At 41.3% G+C, this 5325-nt stretch overlaps 1 pseudogene; it reads right to left on the reverse strand.

Annotated features, from left to right (window-relative positions):
* Positions 1-1819: 1819 nt before the first annotated feature.
* On the reverse strand, positions 1820-2164 carry LOC103738864 (annotated as a pseudogene).
* Between the last annotated feature and the right edge of the window lie 3161 nt (positions 2165-5325).

The following is a 5325-nucleotide window of genomic DNA, read 5'->3' on the forward strand; positions in this document are numbered from 1 at the left end:
AGTCTGTTTTTGGGAGCAAATTCAGGTTTCTTTTCAATTAATTCAATTTGTCTGAACTATGTTGACTGAGGAGTTATAATCAACTTATTTCACTTGAGTTGAAAATTTTGAAACCAGCATTTTTGTTGTTGTTGCTTGTTGTTGTTGTTGCTGTTTTTGAGACAGGGTCTCCCTGTTGCCCAAGCTGGCTGAAACTCACTGTGTAGACCAGGCTGTCCTCAATTGCACAGAGGTCCACCTGCCTCTGCCTCCTGAGTGCTGGGATTAAAGAGGTGTGTTACAATGCCTGGTTCAAAACCAGTATTTTTGTTCCATTTTTATATGTGTTCTTTAGAAAAACATGAATCAGTTTTGTTGAAATGAATATGAGTGTTAAAAGAAAATGACTTTTTAATAATCCATTACGAGGAAACTTTATAGTGTTTTTAAACTTGAGCACATGGGTCTCTGTAAGTAACTATAAATTTCATGAAATCTGAGTGCAAATGAGAAATTTGCAATGAAACTTTAGTGCTGAAGTTATACATGCTACAGTATAAAATATGTACCAGATTTTGATGACTTGGTACCAACAATCCTATAAATATCTCATTAACAATTTTACACTAAGTACATATGAAATAATACATGCATTATGGTTATATTGGGTTAAATGTATTAGTAAAACTAATTTATCTATGTTTATTTTCCTTAATGTATCTACTTAAAACAAACTGATATCTACATGCCACATTATTAGTTTATCAGACAGTACAGGACCATGCATTTCTCAGTCAGGGTTTGTGTTTAAATAATTACTATATATACTTCTATGTACTAGATATTGTACTAAGAGCTTTACACACAAATTTAACCTCAAAACAACTCATACAACTTCAAGGCAACACATTTGACATCATAATAACAATAGGTAATCCCAAACTAACACATTTAACCTTAAACCAATGAAGTAAATTTGCTGGTTAGAAAGCTATATGGGCTGGATGTGATGCTGTAATACCTATAGTCTCAGCACATAGGAGCCTGAAGCAGGAAGGTCTTTAGTTCAAGGCCAGCCTAGGCCACAGAGCAAGACCCTGTCTCAACGCAGATAAAGAAGCATGGCCCCTCCATTCCAAACCAATATTAAGCCGTTTTAAGCAGCTAGTTGTATAACTAGATTTCTAGTTCAGGATCCAGGATTCCCACACTTGTTCCCTTAAATCACAACTATGATCGAAAGATTGATAGGATGCCTAATCTTAGCACTTCCATGCAGAAATTTCCTCTCTACATTTCAGGAAATTTGGTTTCCAGGTCCCAAACTTCAAGCAATGTTTCGGGGCAGGGACGGGGCAGGTGCATTGGAGATGCCTGGCTTGCTCCTGCAACTTCCGTTAGAAACCTCTGCTCTTGAGGTTTCTGCTACTAACAATGACCCATTCCTTCAAATGCAATAAATACCAATATGTTCATATGGGTGGTACATATCCTCTACTGAACAAGTTTTGGAAAAAAGCCCTTATTTGGCAATTTCTGTAGATGATTCTGGAAGGTACTGTTATAAGTGTGCTAGGAGATATGCTGCTACAGCATTTGAATACTGTCACTGATATTCACTGCTGATTTCCAGTATTTAAATATTTCCTACTAAGCTTTAGTTTTTAAAACTAATACTATCAAAGTGTGAATATTTTATAAACATGACCACAGTTCACCAATCATATGAGAGATGTCCATAATAATGTGTCATGAGCATGAAGGATGTTGGAATTTTAAAAATAACTTATAATTTTGGTCATTCTTGAGGATGCCTAGAAATTCTCCTTTTTTATTTGACTGTCACACATCTGCCTTTATTGTAAGCAGCAGGTGGGACACCTGTATCAATGGTAAAAAAATTAATTTACAAAAGCAGGGGCTTGGTGAAACTGCCTGTGGGTACCCTTGGAGACTCATACGTAGATGCCAACCCAGAGCAGAAGGAAGAGGACTCCGAAGCCCATGAAGAGGGAGGCCACCAAGGAGATGAGGAGCTCCTTGTAGATGTCACATGTGTACTGGTGGTGGTGGCCTTGTAAATGAAGAACCAGGCGGTGAAGAACATACTGATGGCCAGAAGTACCATGGTCAGGTGGGGGAAGGCAGCCAGGTTGACTGGGCTGGTGTATCTACTCATGGCCTTGAGCTCCGTTTTGCCTCACACAAGATAGAAATTCTTCTTTTTAAAAAATATTTTATTTTATGTGTATTTTATGAGTGTATTTAAATATTTTATGAGTGTATTGCCTGCATGTATGTAAGTGCACCCATGTTGTACAATGTCCAAAGAGGTCAGAAGAGGGAATCAGATTCCCCTGGAACTGGAGTTACAGATGGTTGTTAGCTGCCATGTGGATGCTGGAAACTAAACTCAGGTCTTCTGCAAGAGCGGCCAATGCTCTTGACCTCTGAGTCATCTCTCCAGCCCCAGAAATTCTTATTCTGTATTCCCAAATTTCAGATAATCTCTGCCAGGAATTTGGAGATCGTCCTCAGCATTTAGGCCTTTAAGAGTATTCATTAAGCGAGGTATGGAAGCACATGTCTGTAATCCTGGGACTTGGAAAGATCCCCTGGAAAAGAGGATAAGAAATTCAAGGTCATATGGCCTGCCCCCACGGAGTCTAGAACACCATTCTGTACCTGGAAGGACACTTAGAGTCCAAGAAGCCCTTTGTGGATTACCTGTCCACTTGCAGCAGCCTCAAGAGCTCTCCATTCTCTAATAGCTCCACACTCACTTTTGCAAGATTGTGTGTGTGTGTGTGTGTGTGTGTGTGTGTGTGTGTGTGTGTGTGTGCATGCAGGCTCCTCTTTGGATACTTGCTTGCTCGTGTCTCTTGTGAACCATTTAAAAGGAATATGGTTGGCTCTGCTAAGCACTGTCTGGTTTGGCATAATCTTTGGGGCTAAGCTATCTCATAGAGTAGAGGTTTAACCTACAGATGGGCTGTCCTTGGGTGAAGTGCCTACCACAACCCTCTCAGCAATGATCTTGGAAGGTGTGGTCATATGACAGGATGTTGCTAGCCTCTGCTAATGTCATAGGCTGATACTCCCTCTTGGGACTGTAAGATGACAGCCACTGTGTTCCCCAAGGGTATCTCTGGCTCTGGCACTTAAGGAGAATAACCATTCCCAAGCCATCCTCCACCTTCTAATAACATTTAATCGATTGCCCACTGGTGCCAGACTCACAGCTGGCTGGCTTACATTGCCTCACATAATTCTCTTAACTCCCCTCCAAGTTACATATGGCCTCTTCTAGAAACGGAATTTGAAATGCAATAAGTTAAGGGCACCTAGATAATGAGTAGAAGACCCAGGGTTAGAACAAGTATCTATGTGACTCTAAACCTACCTTCTTTCTATTCTGTTATGTTCATTTCTTCTTGAAAAATATTTACAGTCAAATTTTCTCTTAGATCCTGTTTCCCAAAGAACAGTTATTTATTTAAGAAAAAGGCAGCCACAGTGGGTTCCTGATAGCAAATATCTGCATTTATTCCGTTCTTCAGGCAGAAGAGTAAAGTGCTCTTAGACCAGCCCTTCCATCCAGGCAGCAGCTGGTCCAGCATCCAGAGTCAGGTACAGTTGCAGCCGTGTTCCTCTACAGGCCCAGTCAGGATAGCAGAAGCACAGCCTGGAAATAAATTCAAACAGACCCATTATTCTCTGTGTGTAGTTTAAACCATATCAAAAAATTGCCTATAAATAAAATTGGATAGCAGTCTCGGCAAACCAGTGCAAGTAATTATATCAACTTGATGACAGTAATTATTTTTCATAAAACTCAGTTGCTTCCTGTCTCCAATAAATCTACTCTATGATAATTCTGTAATATGTATTCATTGTACATAAAGCTGGGAGTCACTGTCAAGTGTGCTATGAATGTGCACTAGGTTTCATACCTTTTCCAAAGACCTTGAATTGTCTGTGGTTCCTGCAGTTCCTTGGCAAACAGCAGGCCTCAAAGATGTCAGCCTGTAGGGCCTGGGCATTGTGGTATGGCCTAGTGTCAACCTTCTTGCTAAGAGATGAGTAGTGTCAGAGAAGACACCCTAATAAGCTAGTGGGGCAGAGTAAAATGGAGACCATGAGGGGAGTGAGACCAATGAAGCTCTCTGCTTTGACTGCCTCTCCAAGCCAGGTTCTCTGCTCAAGGGCAGTCACTAGGAGACCACACAGATCTTTAAGGAAAGCAGGGTCTGTGTCGGTGCCTACGTGCATGCCCCACCTTGCCCATCAACTGGTGGCGTGGCCTCTCTGAGTCTCATCATTTCTTTGGACTTCTGGTATCTTGCCTGTAAAGATTAAACCTTTTATCCTTCTTAAAATTAATGATTTTGTTTTTAGATCAATTTTAAGTTTATAGCAAAACCAAGCTGAAGGTAGAGAGATTTCCCTCATACCCCTAGTCCTCACATGTGCATAGCTCCTTCATTATCATCCCCCACCAGACTGGTGTATTTGTTGGAAATGATGACCCTACACTGACATATAATTATCACCCAGAGTTCATCAGGTTCATTCTTGGCCCTGTATATTTTATGCACAAGTTTGTAATGATATGTATCTAGGCTGCAATATCAGATCGTGTTTTCACTGGTTCTCAAATCCTATTGCTCTACCTTTTCATCTGTCATATTTTGTGTTGCTATCACAAAATGCCTGAGACTGAATATAAAGAACAGAAATTGATTTCTCGGACTGGGGAGATGGCTCAGTGGTAAGACCACTAGCTGCTCAAGCATAAGGACCTGAATTCAAATCCCCAGAACCCATGTAAAAAGCTGGGGATAGTCCTACATGTGCTTGTAACCCTGGTGCTGGAGTTGGGGCAGAGACAGATCACTGGGCCTTGCTGGTTGCCAGCCTAGCTCTAGGCTCAGTAAGAAATCTGACTCCAGGAAATAAGACTGAGTGATGGAGCAGAACACCCAACATCCTCTTCTATCTTCTGAGTGTTCAAGACATGTGTTACTCCCCCCCCAAACACATATACACATGTGCAATACACACAAATTGATTTCTCACAGTTATGGAGGCTTTGGAGCCCAAGGTTAAAGTGCTGGCAGGTGCAGTTGCCTGGAAAGGGTGTCTCCCTCCTTCCAAAATGATGGCTTGTTACTGTCAGTCTCTGGAGAAGAGGAACACCATGTCATCTTGCGGCAGAGGGTAGAAGGGTGAGACAGGTCAAACCCCGAGTGAAACCTTTATACAAGAAGCTTAGTTCTATCCACAAAGAAAGAGTTATCACAGACCTAGTCACCTCTTAAAGGCCGTGTCTTAATTCCATCATAT

Source organism: Nannospalax galili, unplaced genomic scaffold, assembly GCF_000622305.1.
Source record: "Nannospalax galili isolate Female #2095 unplaced genomic scaffold, S.galili_v1.0 scaffold599, whole genome shotgun sequence".
In the NCBI taxonomy this organism is placed as follows: Eukaryota; Metazoa; Chordata; class Mammalia; order Rodentia; family Spalacidae; genus Nannospalax; species Nannospalax galili.